Source organism: Leptodactylus fuscus, assembly GCF_031893055.1.
Source record: "Leptodactylus fuscus isolate aLepFus1 chromosome 2 unlocalized genomic scaffold, aLepFus1.hap2 SUPER_2_unloc_1, whole genome shotgun sequence".
Lineage (NCBI taxonomy): Eukaryota > Metazoa > Chordata > Amphibia > Anura > Leptodactylidae > Leptodactylus > Leptodactylus fuscus.
In genome coordinates, this window is record NW_027439802.1 from 588,749 (window position 1) to 606,661 (window position 17,913).

Sequence of the window (17,913 nt, forward strand, 5' to 3'; positions counted from 1 at the left end):
TCACATGCCCTTATATATCCTCTATATATCACAGGACCCCTATACACTATATACAGGGTTATGTCACATGACTGTATATATCCTCTATATATCACAGGACCCCTATACACTATATACAGGGTTATATCACATGCCCTTATATATCCTCTATATATCACAGGACCCCTATACACTATATACAGGGTTATATCACATGCCCTTATATATCCTCTATATATCACAGGACCCCTATACACTATATACAGGGTTATGTCACATGCCCTTATATATCCTCTATATATCACAGGACCCCTATACACTATATACAGGGTTATGTCACATGCCCTTATATATCCTCTATATATCACAGGACCCCTATACACTATATACAGGGTTATGTCACATGACTGTATATATCCTCTATATATCACAGGACCCCTATACACTATATACAGGGTTATATCACATGCCCTTATATATCCTCTATATATCACAGGACCCCTATACACTATATACAGGGTTATGTCACATGACTGTATATATCCTCTATATATCACAGGACCCCTATACACTATATACAGGGTTATATCACATGCCCTTATATATCCTCTATATATCACAGGACCCCTATACACTATATACAGGGTTATATCACATGCCCTTATATATCCTCTATATATCACAGGACCCCTATACACTATATACAGGGTTATGTCACATGCCCTTATATATCCTCTATATATCACAGGACCCCTATACACTATATACAGGGTTATGTCACATGCCCTTATATATCCTCTATATATCACAGGACCCCTATACACTATATACAGGGTTATGTCACATGACTGTATATATCCTCTATATATCACAGGACCCCTATACACTATATACAGGGTTATATCACATGCCCTTATATATCCTCTATATATCACAGGACCCCTATACACTATATACAGGGTTATGTCACATGACTGTATATATCCTCTATATATCACAGGACCCCTATACACTATATACAGGGTTATATCACATGCCCTTATATATCCTCTATATATCACAGGACCCCTATACACTATATACAGGGTTATATCACATGCCCTTATATATCCTCTATATATCACAGGACCCCTATACACTATATACAGGGTTATGTCACATGCCCTTATATATCCTCTATATATCACAGGACCCCTATACACTATATACAGGGTTATGTCACATGACTGTATATATCCTCTATATATCACAGGACCCCTATACACTATATACAGGGTTATGTCACATGACTGTATATATCCTCTATATATCACAGGACCCCTATACACTATATACAGGGTTATATCACATGACTGTATATATACTCTATATCACAGGACCCCTATACACTATATACAGGGTTATGTCACATGCCCTTATATATCCTCTATATATCACAGGACCCCTATACACTATATACAGGGTTATGTCACATGACTGTATATATCCTCTATATATCACAGGACCCCTATACACTATATACAGGGTTATATCACATGACTGTATATATCCTCTATATATCACAGGACCCCTATACACTATATACAGGGTTATGTCACATGCCCTTATACATCCTCTATATATCACAGGACCCCTATACACTATATACTTTATATATCACAGGACCCCTATACACTATATACAGGGTTATGTCACATGACTGTATATATCCTCTATATATCACAGGACCCCTATACACTATATACTTTATATATCACAGGACCTTATATATCCTCTATATATCACAGGACCCCTATACACTATATACAGGGTTATGTCACAGGACCTTATATATCCTCTATATATCACAGGACCCCTATACACTATATACTTTATATATCACAGGACCTTATATATCCTCTATATATCACAGGACCCCTATACACTATATACAGGGTTATGTCACATGACTGTATATATACTCTATATCACAGGACCCCTATACACTATATACAGGGTTATGTTACATGCCCTTATATATCCTCTATATATCACAGGACCCCTATACACTATATACAGGGTTATGTCACATGCCCTTATATATCCTCTATATATCACAGGACCCCTATACACTATATACTTTATATATCACAGGACCCCTATACACTATATACAGGGTTATGTCACAGGACCTTATATACTCTATATATCACATGCCCTTATATATACTTTATATATCACAGGACCCCTATACACTATATACTTTATATATCACAGGACCTTATATATCCTCTATATATCACAGGACCCCTATACACTATATACAGGGTTATGTCACATGACTATATATATCCTCTATATATCACAGGACCCCTATACACTATATACAGGGTTATATAGGGTGCGCAGTAGTACGAGGACTCTGCTGACCTCTGCAGTCAGATGATATAATGATGGCGACCTGGGCTGTCACTTTGCAGGGTGTGAACAGTCACGAGTATCATTGTCACTATATATATATATCTCGGAGTCTTGTGACTTTGTGATGACAGGTGGGGGCGGAGCCTTCCTCGGGTCATGTGACCTTCTCCTATCCTAGAAGGTCAGGACTCTGCACCTGGTCTCTGAGTACAGTCTCCTCATTACTACAGCGGGGCCTCAGGATCCTTGTGATGGATGATGGTGACGGCAGAATAAAGGCTCACACACCCCGCTGTAATAATCCGGGGTAGACCAGAGCAATGACACAGAAATCTATAGATATAAATAATGCCGCCATATCCTGGGTATATAAATAATGCCGCCATATCCTGGGTATATAAATAATGCCGCCATATACTGGGTATATAAACAATGCCGCCATATCCTGGGTATATAAATAATGCTGCCTTATACTGGGTATTTAAATAATGCTGCCATATCCTGGGTATATAAACAATGCCGCCATATCCTGGGTATATAAATAATGCCGCCATATCCTGGGTATATAAATAATGCCGCCATATCCTGGGTATATAAATAATGCCGCCATATCCTGGGTATATAAATAATACTGCCATATCCTCGGTATATAAATAATGCCGCCATATCCTGGGTATATAAATAAAGCTGCCTTATACTGGGTATTTAAATAATGCTGCCATATCCTGGGTATATAAACAATGCCGCCATATCCTGGGTATATAAATAATGCCGCCATATCCTGGGTATATAAATAATGCCGCCATATCCTGGGTATATAAATAATGCCGCCATATCCTGGGTATATAAATAATACTGCCATATCCTCGGTATATAAATAATGCCGCCATATCCTGGGTATATAAATAATGCCGCCATATCCTGGGTATATAAATAATGCCGCCATATCCTGGGTATATAAATAAAGCTGCCATAACCTGGGTATATAAATAATGCCGCCATATACCGGGTATATAAATAATGCCGCCATATACTTGGTATATAAATAATGCTGCCATATACTGGGTATGTAAATAAAGCTGCCATATCCTGGGTATATAAATAATACTGCCATATCCTGGGTATATAAATAAAGGGGCCATATACTGGGTATATAAATAATACCGCCATATCCTGGGTATATAAATAATGCTGCCATATCCTGGGTATATAAATAATGGGGCCATATACTTGGTATATAAATAATGCTGCCATATACTGGGTATATAAATAATACTGCTATATCCTGGGTATATAAATAAAGCTGCCATATATGGGTATATAAATAATACTGCCATATCCTGGGTATATAAATAATACTGCCATATCCTGGGTATATAAATAAAGCTGCCATATACTGGGTATATAAATAATACTGCCATATCCTGGGTATATAAATAAAGGGGCCATATACTGGGTATATAAATAATACCGCCATATCCTGGGTATATAAATAATGCTGCCATATCCTGGGTATATAAATAATGGGGCCATATACTTGGTATATAAATAATGCTGCCATATACTGGGTATATAAATAATACTGCTATATCCTGGGTATAAAAATAATGTCGCCATATCCTGGGTATATAAATAATGCCGCCATTTACTGGGTATATAAATAATGGGGCCATATACTGGGTAAATAAATAATGCTGCCATAATACTGGGTATATAAATAATGCCGCCATATACTTGGTATATAAATAATGCTGCCATATTCTGGGTATGTAAATAAAGCTGCCATATCCTGGGTATATAAATAATACTGCCATATCCTGGGTATATAAATAAAGCTGCCATATACTGGGTATATAAATAATACTGCCATATCCTGGGTATATAAATAAAGGGGCCATATACTGGGTATATAAATAATACCGCCATATCCTGGGTATATAAATAATGCTGCCATATCCTGGGTATATAAATAATGGGGCCATATACTTGGTATATAAATAATGCTGCCATATACTGGGTATATAAATAATACTGCTATATCCTGGGTATATAAATAAAGCTGCCATATACTGGGTATATAAATAATACTGCCATATCCTGGGTATATAAATAATACTGCCATATCCTGGGTATATAAATAAAGGGGCCATATACTGGGTATATAAATAATACCGCCATATCCTGGGTATATAAATAATGCTGCCATATCCTGGGTATATAAATAATGCTGCCATATACTGGGTATATAAATAATACTGCTATATCCTGGGTATAAAAATAATGTCGCCATATCCTGGGTATATAAATAATGCCGCCATTTACTGGGTATATAAATAATGGGCCATATACTGGGTAAATAAATAATGCTGCCTTAATACTGGGTATATAAACAATTCCGCCATATTCTGGGTATATAAACAATGCCGCCATATCCTGGGTATATAAATAATGCCGCCATATCCTGGGTATATAAACAATGCCGCCATATCCTGGGTATATAAATAATGTCACCATATCCTGGGTATATAAATAATGCTGCCATATCCTGGGTATATAAAAAATGCCGCCATATCCTGGGTATATAAATAATGGGGCCATATATTGGGTATATAAATAATGCTGCCATATACTGGGTATATAAATAATACTGCCATATCCTGGGTATATAAATAATGGGGCCATATACTGGGTATATAAATAATGCTGCCATATACTGGGTATATAAATAAAGCTGCCATAACCTGGGTATATAAATAATGCCGCCATATCCTGGGTATATAAACAATGCCGCCATATCCTGGGTATATAAACAATGCCGCCATATCCTGGGTATTTAAACAATGCAGCCATATCCTGGGTATATAAATAATGTCGCCATATCCTGGGTATATAAATAATGTCGCCATATCCTGGGTATATAAATAATGCCGCCATATCCTGGGTATATAAACAATTCCGCCATATCCTGGGTATATAAACAATGCCGCCATATCCTGGGTATATAAATAATGCCGCCATATCCTGGGTATATAAATAATGTCACCATATCCTGGGTATATAAATAATGCCGCCATATCCTGGGTATATAAACAATTTGGAAAATATCCTGGGTATATGAATAATACTGCTATATCCTGGGTATATAAATAATGGGGCCATATATTGGGTATATAAATAATGCTGCCATATACTGGGTATATAAATAAAGCTGCCATAACCTGGGTATATAAATAATGCCGCCATATCCTGGGTATATAAACAATGCCGCCATATCCTGGGTATATAAACAATGCCGCCATATCCTGGGTATATAAACAATGCAGCCATATCCTGGGTATATAAATAATGTCGCCATATCCTGGGTATATAAATAATGTCGCCATATACTGGGTATAAAAATAATGCTGCCATACACTGAATATATAAATGACGCTGCCATATACTGCAGATACACATAATAGCGCCATATCCTGGGTACATAAATGATGCTGCCATATACTGGGTATATAAATAATGCCACAATATCCTGCAGATACAAATAACACCGCCATATCCTGGATATATAAATATTGCTGCTTTATCTTGTAGATACATATAATGGTCCCATATACTGGGTATATAAAAAATACTGCCATATCCGGGATATATAAATAATGCCTATATATATATATATATATATATATATATATATATATATATATATTGTAGACATGGTGGTGGTAGTAGTAGTGACAGAAGAGTAATGGTGGTGGAAAGGGGAAGTCTATTAGGTCAGCACAGGTGAGGGGCGGTCTATTAGGTCAGCACAGGTGAGGGGCGGTCAATTAGGTCAGCACAGGTGAGAGGTGGTCTATTAGTACAGCACAGGTGAGAGGCCGTCTAGTAGTACAGCACAGGTGAGGGGCGGTCTATTAGCACTGCACAGGTGAGGGGTGGTCTATTAGGACAGCACAGGTGAGGGACAGTCTATTAGGTCAGCACAGGTGAGGGGCAGTCTTTTAGCATAGCACAAGTGAGGGGCGGTCTATTAGGTCAGCACAGGTGAGGGAAGGTCTATTAGGACACCACAGATAAGGGGCGGTCTATTAGGACAGCACAAGTGAGGGGCGGTCTATTAGGACACCAAAGATAAGGGGCGGTCTATTAGGACAGCACAGGTGAGGGGCGGTCTATTAGGACACCACAGATAAGGGGCGGTCTAATAGGACAGCACAGGTGAGGGGCGGTCTATTAGGACAGCACAGGTGAGGGGCGGTCTATTAGGACACCACAGATAAGGGGCGGTCTAATAGGACAGCACAGGTGAGGGGCGGTCTATTAGGACAGCACAGGTGAGGGGCGGCCTATTAGGTCAGCACAGATGAGGGGCGGTCTATTAGGACAGCACAGGTGAGGGGCGGTCTATTAGGACAGCACAAGTGAGGGGCGGTCTATTAGGACACCACAGATAAGGGGCGGTCTATTAGGACAGCACAGGTGAGGGGCGGTCTATTAGGACAGCACAAGTGAGGGGCGGTCTATTAGAAAAGCACAGGTGAGGGGTGGTCTATTAGGACAGCACAGGTGAGGGGCGGTCTATTAGGACAGGACAGATGAGGGGCGGTCTATTAGAACAGCACAGGTTAGGGGCGGTCTATTAGGACAGCACAGGTGAGGGGCGGTCTATTAGTACAGCACAGATGAGGGGCGGTCTATTAGGACAGCACAAGTGAGGGGCGGTCTATTAGGACAGCACAGGTGAGGGGCGGTCTATTAGGACAGCACAAGTGAGGGGCGGTCTATTAGAAAAGCACAGGTGAGGGGTGGTCTATTAGGACAGCACAGGTGAGGGGCGGTCTATTAGGACAGGACAGATGAGGGGCGGTCTATTAGAACAGCACAGGTTAGGGGCGGTCTATTAGGACAGCACAGGTGAGGGGTGGTCTATTAGCACTGCACAGGTGAGGGGTGGTCTATTAGGACAGCACAGGTGAGGGACAGTCTATTAGGTCAGCACAGGTGAGGGGCAGTCTTTTAGCATAGCACAAGTGAGGGGCGGTCTATTAGGTCAGCACAGGTGAGGGAAGGTCTATTAGGACACCACAGATAAGGGGCGGTCTATTAGGACAGCACAAGTGAGGGGCGGTCTATTAGGACACCAAAGATAAGGGGCGGTCTATTAGGACAGCACAGGTGAGGGGCGGTCTATTAGGACACCACAGATAAGGGGCGGTCTAATAGGACAGCACAGGTGAGGGGCGGTCTATTAGGACAGCACAGGTGAGGGGCGGTCTATTAGGACACCACAGATAAGGGGCGGTCTATTAGGACAGCACAGGTGAGGGGCGGTCTATTAGGACAGCACAAGTGAGGGGCGGTCTATTAGGACACCACAGATAAGGGGCGGTCTATTAGGACAGCACAGGTGAGGGGCGGTCTATTAGGACAGCACAAGTGAGGGGCGGTCTATTAGAAAAGCACAGGTGAGGGGTGGTCTATTAGGACAGCACAGGTGAGGGGCGGTCTATTAGGACAGGACAGATGAGGGGCGGTCTATTAGAACAGCACAGGTTAGGGGCGGTCTATTAGGACAGCACAGGTGAGGGGCGGTCTATTAGGACAGCACAAGTGAGGGGCGGTCTATTAGGACAGCACAGGTGAGGGGCGGTCTATTAGGACAGCACAAGTGAGGGGCGGTCTATTAGAAAAGCACAGGTGAGGGGTGGTCTATTAGGACAGCACAGGTGAGGGGCGGTCTATTAGGACAGGACAGATGAGGGGCGGTCTATTAGAACAGCACAGGTTAGGGGCGGTCTATTAGGACAGCACAGGTGAGGGGCGGTCTATTAGTACAGCACAGATGAGGGGCGGTCTATTAGGACAGCACAAGTGAGGGGCGGTCTATTAGTACAGCACAGGTGAGGGGTGGTCTATTAGTACAGCACAGGTGAGGGGCGGTCTATTAGGTCAGCACAGATGAGGGGCGGTCTATTAGGACAGCACAGATGAGGGGCAGTCTATTAGGTCAGCACAGGTGAGGGGTGGTCTTTTAGAACAGCACAAGTGAGGGGTGGTCTATTAGGACAGCACAAGTGAGGGGCGGTCTATTAGGACAGCACAGGTGAGGGGTGGTCTATTAGTACAGCACAGGTGAGGGGCGGTCTATTAGGTCAGCACAGGTGAGGGGTGGTCTATTAGTACAGCACAGGTGAGGGGCGGTCTATTAGGTCAGCACAGATGAGGGGCAGTCTATTAGGTCAGCACAGGTGAGGGGTGGTCTTTTAGAACAGCACAAATGAGGGGCGGTCTATTAGGTCAGCACAGGTGAGGGGCAGTCTTTTAGCACAGCACAAGTGAGGGGCGGTCTATTAGGACAGCACAGATAAGGGGCGGTCTATTAGGACAGCACAGGTGAGGGACGGTCTTTTAGCACAGCACAGGTGAGGGGCAGTCTATTAGGTCAGCACAGGGGAGGGGCGGTCTATTAGGTCAGCACAGGTGAGGGGCGGTCTATTTGCACAGCACAGCAGAGGGGCGGTCTATTAGGACAGCACAAGTGAGGGGCGGTCTATTAGGTCAGCACAGGTGAGGGGCGGTCTTTTAGCACAGCACAGGTGAGGGACGGTCTATTAGGACAGCACAAGTGAGGGGCGGTCTATTAGGTCAGCACAGGTGAGGGGCGGTCTATTTGCACAGCACAGCAGAGGGGCGGTCTATTAGGTCAGCACAGGTGAGGGGCGGTCTATTTGCACAGCACAGCAGAGGGGCGGTCTATTAGAAAAGCACAGGTGAGGGGTGGTCTATTAGGACAGCACAGATGAGGGGTGGTCTATTAGGACAGCAAAGGTGAGGGGAGGTCTATTAGGTCAGCACAGGTGAGGGACAGTCTATTACGACAGCACAGGTGAGGGGCGGTCTATTAGGTCAGCACAAGTGAGGGGCTGTCTATTAGCACAGCACAGGATAGGGGTGGTCTATTAGGTCAGCACAGGTGAGGGGCAATCTATTAGGACAGCACCGGTGAGGGGAGGTCTATTAGGTCAGCACAGGTGAGGGGTGGTCTATTAGGTCAGCACAGGTGACGGGTGGTCTATTAGCACAGCATAAGTGAGGGGCAGTCAATTATTAAAGCAGAGGTGAGGGGAGGTCTATTAGGTCAGCACAGTTGAGGAGTGGTCTATTAGGTCAGCACAGGTGAGGGGTGGTCTATTAATACATCACAGGTGAGGGGAGGTCTATTAGGTCAGCACAGGTCAGGAGCAGTCTATTAGGTCAGCACAGGTGAGGGGCGGTCTTTTAGCACAGCACAGGTGAGGGGCAGTCTATTAGGTCAGCACAGGGGAGGGGCGGTCTATTAGGTCAGCACAGGTCAGGAGCAGTCTATTAGGTCAGCACAGGTGAGGGGCGGTCTTTTAGCACAGCACAGGTGAGGGGCAGTCTATTAGGTCAGCACAGGGGAGGGGCGGTCTATTAGGTCAGCACAGGTCAGGAGCAGTCTATTAGGTCAGCACAGGTGAGGGGCGGTCTTTTAGCACAGCACAGGTGAGGGGCAGTCTATTAGGTCAGCACAGGGGAGGGGCGGTCTTTTAGCACAGCACAGGTGAGGGGCGGTCTATTAGGTCAGCACAGGTGAGGGGCGGTCGATTAAGACAGCACAGGTGAGGGGAGGTCTTTTCGCACAGCACAGGTGAGGGGTGGTCTATTAGGACAAAACAGCTGAGGGGCGGTCTATTAGGACAGTACAGGTGAGGGGCGGTCTATTAGTACAGCACAGGTGAGGGGTGGTCTATTAGTACAGCACAGGTGAGGGGTGGTCTATTAGGACAGTACAGGTGAGGGGCGGTCTATTAGGACAGCACAGGTGAGGGGCGGTCTATTAGGACAGAACAGATGAGGGGCAGTCTATTAGGTCAACACAGGTTAGGGGCGGTCTATTAGGTCCGCACAGCTGAGGGGTGGTCTTTAGGTCAACACAGGTGAGGGGTGGTCTATTAGGACAGCATAGGTGAGGGGTGGTCGATTAGGACAGCACAGTCGAGGGGTGGTCTATTAGGACAGCACAGGTGAGGGGTGGTCTATTAGGTCAGCACAGGTGAGGGGTGGTCTATTAGGTCAGCACAGGTGAGGGGCGGTCTATTAGGACAGCACAGGTGAGGGGCAGTCTATTAGGACAGCACAGGTGAGGGGAGGTCTATTAGGACAGCACAGGTGAGGGGCAGTCTATTAGGTCAGCCCAAGTGAGGGGCAGTCTACTAGGACAGCACATGTGAGGGGCGGTCTATTAGTACAGCATAGATGAGGGGCGGTCCATTAGTACAGCACAGGTGAGGGGAGGTCTATTAGCACTGCACAGGTAAGGGGCGGTCTGCTAGGACAGCACATGTGAGGGGCAGTATATTAGGTCAACACAGGTTAGGGGCGGTCTATTAGGTCCGCACAGCTGAGAGGCGGTCTATTAGGTCAGCACAGGTGAGGGGTGGTCTTTAGGTCAGCACAGGTGAGGGGCGGACTATTAGGTCAGCACAGGTGAGGGGTGGTCTATTAGGTCAGCACAGGTGAGGGGAGGTCTGTTACGACAGGACAGGTGTGGGGCGGTCTATTAGTACAGCACAGGTGAGGGGCGGTCTATTAGGACAGCACAGGTGAGGGGCGGTCTATTAGGACAGCACAGGTGAGTGGTGGTCTATTAGGTGAACACAGGTGAGGGGAGGTCTATTAGGACAGCACAGGTGAGGGGTGGTCTATTAGGTCAGCACAGATGAGGGGCGGTCTATTAGGACAGCACAGGTGAGGTGTGGTCTATTAGGTCAGCACAGGTGAGTGGGGGTCTATTAGGTGAACACAGGTGAGGGGAGGTCTATTAGGACAGCACAGGTGAGGGGTGGTCTATTAGGTCAGCACAGATGAGGGGCGGTCTATTAGGACAGCACAGGTGAGGGGCGGTCTATTAGTACAGCACAGGTGAGGGGCGGTCTATTAGTACAGCACAGATGAGGGGAGGTCTATTAGGACAGCACAAGTGAGGGGCGGTCTATTAGGACAGCACAGCAGAGGGGCGGTCTATTAGGTCAGCACAGGTGAGGGGCGGTCTATTTGCACAGCACAGCAGAGGGGCGGTCTATTAGGTCAGCACAGGTGAGGGGCGGTCTATTTGCACAGCACAGCAGAGGGGCGGTCTATTAGAAAAGCACAGGTGAGGGGTGGTCTATTAGGACAGCACAGATGAGGGGTGGTCTATTAGGTCAGCACAGGTGAGGGACAGTCTATTACGACAGCACAGGTGAGGGGTGGTCTATTAGGACAGCACAGGTGAGGGGCAGTATATTAGGTCCGCACAGCTGAGGGGTGGTCGATTAGTACAGCACAGGATAGGGGTGGTCTATTAGGTCAGCACAGGTGAGGGGAGGTCTATTAGGTCAGCACAGGTGAGGGGTGGTCTATTAGGTCAGCACAGGTGAGGGGCGGTCTATTAGGTCAGCACAGGTGAGGGGCGGTCTATGAGGACATCACAGGTGAGGGGCGGTCTATTAGGACATCACAGGTGAGGGGTGGTCTATTAGCACAGCATAAGTGAGGGGCAGTCAATTATTAAAGCAGAGGTGAGGGGAGGTCTATTAGGACAGCACAGGGGAGGGGCGGTCTATGAGGACATCACAGGTGAGGGGCGGTCTATTAGGACATCACAGGTGAGGGGTGGTCTATTAGCACAGCATAAGTGAGGGGCAGTCAATTATTAAAGCAGAGGTGAGGGGAGGTCTATTAGGACAGCACAGGGGAGGGGCGGTCTATTAGGACAGCACAGGTGAGGGGCAGTCTATTAGGACAGCACAGGTGAGGGGAGGTCTATTAGGTCAGCACAGGTGAGGGGAGGTCTATTAGGTCAGCACAGGTGAGGGGTGGTCTATTAATACATCACAGGTGAGGGGCGGCCTATTAGGTCAGCACAGATGAGGGGCGGTCTATTAGGTCAGCACAGGTGAGGGGCGGTCTATTAGGACAGCACAGGTGAGGGGCGGTCTATTAGGTGAACACAGGTGGGGGGAGGTCTATTAGGACAGCACAGGTGTGGGGCGATCTATTAGTACAGCGCAGGTGAGGGGCGGTCTATTAGGTCAGCACAGGTGAGAGGTGGTCAATTAATACAGCACAGGTGAGGGGCGGTCTATGAGGACGTCACAGGTGAGGGGCGGTCTATTAGGACAGCACAGGTGAGGGGTGGTCTATTAGCACAGCATAAGTGAGGGGCGGTCAATTATTAAAGCAGAGGTGAGGGGAGGTCTATTAGGTCAGCACAGGTGAGGGGTGGTCTATTAGGTCAGCACAGGTGAGGGGTGGTCTATTAATACATCACAGGTGAGGGGCGGCCTATTAGGTCAGCACAGATGAGGGGCGGTCTATTAGGTCAGCACAGGTCAGGAGCAGTCTATTAGGTCAGCACAGGTGAGGGGCGGTCTTTTAGCACAGCACAGGTGAGGGGCGGTCTATTAGGTCAGCACAGGTGAGGGGCGGTTGATTAAGACAGCACAGGTGAGGGGAGGTCTTTTCGCACAGCACAGGTGAGGGGTGGTCTATTAGGAGAGTACAGGTGATGGGTGGTGTATTAGGACAGCACAGGTGAGGGGTGGTCTATTAGGACAAAACAGCTGAGGGGCGGTCTATTAGGTCAGCACAGGTAAGGGGTGGTCTATTAGGACAGCACAAGTGAGGGGAGGTCTATTAGGACAGTACAGGTGAGGGGTGTTCTATTAGGACAGCACAAGTGAGGGGAGGTCTATTAGGACAGTACATGTGAGGGGCGGTCTATTAGTACAGCACAGGTGAGGGGTGGTCTATTAGTACAGCACAGGTGAGGGGTGGTCTATTAGGACAGTACAGGTGAGGGGCGGTCTATTAGCACAGCACAGCAGAGGGGCGGTCTATTAGCACTGCACAGGTAAGGGGCGGTCTGCTAGGATAGCACATGTGAGGGGCAGTCTATTAGGTCAACACAGGTTAGGGGCGGTCTATTAGGTCCGCACAGCTGAGGGGTGGTCTTTAGGTCAACACAGGTGAGGGGTGGTCTATTAGGACAGCATAGGTGAGGGGTGGTCTATTAGGTCAGCACAGGTGAGGGGTGGTCTATTAGGTCAGCACAGGTGAGGGGCGGTCTATTAGGACAGCACAGGTGAGGGGCAGTCTATTAGGTCAGCACAGGTGAGGGGAGGTCTATTAGGACAGCACAGGTGAGGGGCAGTCTATTAGGTCAGCCCAAGTGAGGGGCAGTCTACTAGGACAGCACATGTGAGGGGCGGTCTATTAGTACAGCATATATGAGGGGTGGTCTATTAGGACAGCACAGGTGAGGGGCAGTCTATTAGGTCAGCACAGGTGAGGGGAGGTCTATTAGGACAGCACAGGTTAAGGGAAGTCTATTAGGACAGTACAGGTGAGGGGTGGACTATTAGGTCAGCACAGGTGAGGGGTGGTCTATTAGGTCAGCACAGGTGAGGGGAGGTCTATTAGGACAGCACAGGTGAGGGGTGGTCTATTAGGTCAGCACAGGTGAGGGGTGGTCTATTAGGTCAGCACAGGTGAGGGGTGGTCTATTAGGACAGCACAGGTGAGGGGCAGTCTATTAGGTCAGCACAGGTGAGGGGCGGTCTATTAGGTCCGCACAGCTGAGGGGAAGTCTATTAGGACAGTACAGGTGAGGGGTGGACTATTAGGTCAGCACAGGTGAGGGGTGGTCTATTAGGTCAGCACAGGTGAGGGGAGGTCTATTAGGACAGCACAGGTGAGTGGTGGTCTATTAGGTGAACACAGTTGAGGGGAGGTCTATTAGGACAGCACAGGTGAGGGGTGGTCTATTAGGACAGCACAGGTGAGTGGCGGTCTATTAGTTCAGCACAGCAGAGGGGCGGTCTATTAGGACAGCACAGTTGAGGGGCGGTCTATTAGGACAGCACAGGTGAGGGGAGGTCTATTAGGACAGCACAGGTGAGGGGTGGTCTATTAGGTCAGCACAGGTGAGGGGTGGTCTATTAGGTCAGCACAGGTGAGGGGTGGTCTATTAGGACAGCACAGGTGAGGGGCAGTCTATTAGGTCAGCACAGGTGAGGGGAGGTCTATTAGGACAGCACAGGTGAGGGGCAGTCGATTAGGTCAGCCCAAGTGAGGGGCAGTCTACTAGGACAGCACATGTGAGGGGTGGTCTATTAGTACAGCATAGATGAGGGGCGGTCTATTAGTACAGCACAGCAGAGGGGCGGTCTATTAGCACTGCACAGGTAAGGGGCAGTCTGCTAGGACAGCACATGTGAGGGGCAGTCTATTAGGTCAACACAGGTTAGGGGCGGTCTATTAGGTCCGCACAGCTGAGGGGCGGTCTTTTAGGACAGCACAGGTGAGGGGTGGTCTTTAGGTCAGTACAGGTGAGGGGCGGACTATTAGGTCAGCACAGGTGAGGGGTGGTCTATTAGGACAGCACAGATGAGGGGCGGTCTATTAGGACAGCACAGGTGAGGGGAGGTCTGTTACGACAGCACAGGTGTGGGGCGGTCTATTAGTACAGCACAGGTGAGGGGCGGTCTTTTAGGACAGCACAGGTGAGGGGAGGTCTATTAGGTGAACACAGGTGGGGGGAGGTCTATTAGGACAGCACAGGTGAGGGGTGGTCTATTAGGTCAGCACAGGTGAGGGGTGGTCAATTAATACAGCACAGGTGAGGGGCGGTCTATGAGGACATCACAGGTGAGGGGCGGTCTATTAGGACAGCACAGGTGAGGGGTGGTCTATTAGTACAGCACAGGTGAGGGGTGGTCTATTAGGTCAGCACAGGTGAGGGGTGGTCAATTAATACAGCACAGGTGAGGGGCGGTCTATGAGGACATCACAGGTGAGGGGCGGTCTATTAGGACAGCACAGGTGAGGGGAGGTCTATTAGCACAGCATAAGTGAGGGGCGGTCAATTATTAAAGCAGAGGTGAGGGGAGGTCTATTAGGTCAGCACAGTTGAGGGGTGGTCTATTAGGTCAGCACAGGTGAGGGGTGGTCTATTAATACATCACAGGTGAGGGGCGGCCTATTAGGTCAGCACAGATGAGGGGCGGTCTATTAGGTCAGCACAGGTCAGGAGCAGTCTATTAGGTCAGCACAGGTGAGGGGCGGTCTTTTAGCACAGCACAGGTGAGGGGCGGTCTATTAGGTCAGCACAGGTGAGGGGCGGTCTTTTAGCACAGCACAGGTGAGGGGCGGTCTATTAGGTCAGCACAGGGGAGGGGCGGTCTTTTAGCACAGCACAGGTGAGGGGCGGTCTATTAGGTCAGCACAGGTGAGGGGCGGTCGATTAAGACAGCACAGGTGAGGGGAGGTCTTTTCGCACAGCGCAGGTGAGGGGTGGTCTATTAGGAGAGTACAGGTGATGGGTGGTGTATTAGGACAGCATAGGTGAGGGGTGGTCTATTAGGACAAAACAGCTGAGGGGCGGTCTATTAGGACAGTACAGGTGAGGGGTGTTCTATTAGGACAGCACAAGTGAGGGGAGGTCTATTAGGACAGTACAGGTGAGGGGCGGTCTATTAGTACAGCACAGGTGAGGGGTGGTCTATTAGTACAGCACAGGTGAGGGGTGGTCTATTAGGACTGTACAGGTGAGGGGCGGTCTATTAGCACAGCACAGCAGAGGGGCAGTCTATTAGCACTGCACAGGTAAGGGGCGGTCTGCTAGGATAGCACATGTGAAGGGCAGTCTATTAGGTCAACACAGGTTAGGGGCGGTCTATTAGGTCCGCACAGATGAGGGGTGGTCTTTAGGTCAACACAGGTGAGGGGTGGTCTATTAGGACAGCACAGGTGAGGGGTGGTCTATTAGGACAGCACAGTCGAGGGGTGGTCTATTAGGTCAGCACAGGTTAGGGGCGGTCTATTAGGACAGCACATGTGAGGGGCAGTCTATTAGGTCAACACAGGTGAGGGGCGGTCTATTAGGTCCGCACAGCTGAGGGGAAGTCTATTAGGACAGTACAGGTGAGGGGTGGACTATTAGGTCAGCACAGGTGAGGGGTGGTCTATTAGGTCAGCACAGGTGAGGGGAGGTCTATTAGGACAGCACAGGTGAGTGGTGGTCTATTAGGTGAACACAGGTGAGGGGAGGTCTATTAGGACAGCACAGGTGAGTGGCGGTCTATTAGTACAGCACAGCAGAGGGGCGGTCTATTAGGACAGCACAGTCGAGGGGCGGTCTATTAGGACAGCACAGGTGAGGGGAGGTCTATTATGACAGCACAGGTGAGGGGTGGTCTATTAGGTCAGCACAGGTGAGGGGTGGTCTATTAGGTCAGCACAGGTGAGGGGTGGTCTATTAGGACAGCACAGGTGAGGGGCAGTCTATTAGGTCAGCACAGGTGAGGGGAGGTCTATTAGGACAGTACAGGTGAGGGGTGGACTATTAGGTCAGCACAGGTGAGGGGCAGTCTATTAGGTCAGCACAGGTGAGGGGAAGTCTATTAGGACAGTACAGGTGAGGGGAGGTCTATTAGGACAGTACAGGTGAGGGGTGGACTATTAGGTCAGCACAGGTGAGGGGCAGTCTATTAGGTCAGCACAGGTGAGGGGAAGTCTATTAGGTCAGCACAGGTGAGGGGTGGACTATTAGGTCAGCACAGGTGAGGGGTGGTCTATTAGGTCAGCACAGGTGAGGGGAGGTCTATTAGGACAGCACAGGTGAGGGGTGGTCTATTAGGTCAGCACAGGTGAGGGGTGGTCTATTAGGTCAGCACAGGTGAGGGGTGGTCTATTAGGACAGCACAGGTGAGGGGCAGTCTATTAGGTCAGCACAGGTGTGGGGAAGTCTATTAGGACAGCACAGGTGAGGGGTGGTCTATTAGGTCAGCACAGGTGAGGGGTGGTCTATTAGGTCAGCACAGGTGAGGGGTGGTCTATTAGGTCAGCACAGGTGAGGGGTGGTCTATTAGGTCAGCACAGGTGAGGGGTGGTCTATTAGGACAGCACAGGTGAGGGGCAGTCTATTAGGTCAGCACAGGTGAGGGGAAGTCTATTAGGACAGTACAGGTGAGGGGTGGACTATTAGGTCAGCACAGGTGAGGGGTGGTCTATTAGGTCAGCACAGGTGAGGGGAGGTCTATTAGGACAGCACAGGTGAGTGGTGGTCTATTAGGTGAACACAGGTGAGGGGAGGTCTATTAGGACAGCACAGGTGAGGGGTGGTCTATTAGGACAGCACAGGTGAGTGGCGGTCTATTAGTACAGCACAGCAGAGGGGCGGTCTATTAGGACAGCACAGTTGAGGGGCGGTCTATTAGGACAGCACAGGTGAGGGGAGGTCTATTAGGACAGCACAGGTGAGGGGTGGTCTATTAGGTCAGCACAGGTGAGGGGTGGTCTATTAGGTCAGCACAGGTGAGGGGTGGTCTATTAGGACAGCACAGGTGAGGGGCAGTCTATTAGGTCAGCACAGGTGAGGGGAGGTCTATTAGGACAGCACAGGTGAGGGGCAGTCTATTAGGTCAGCCCAAGTGAGGGGCAGTCTACTAGGACAGCACATGTGAGGGGTGGTCT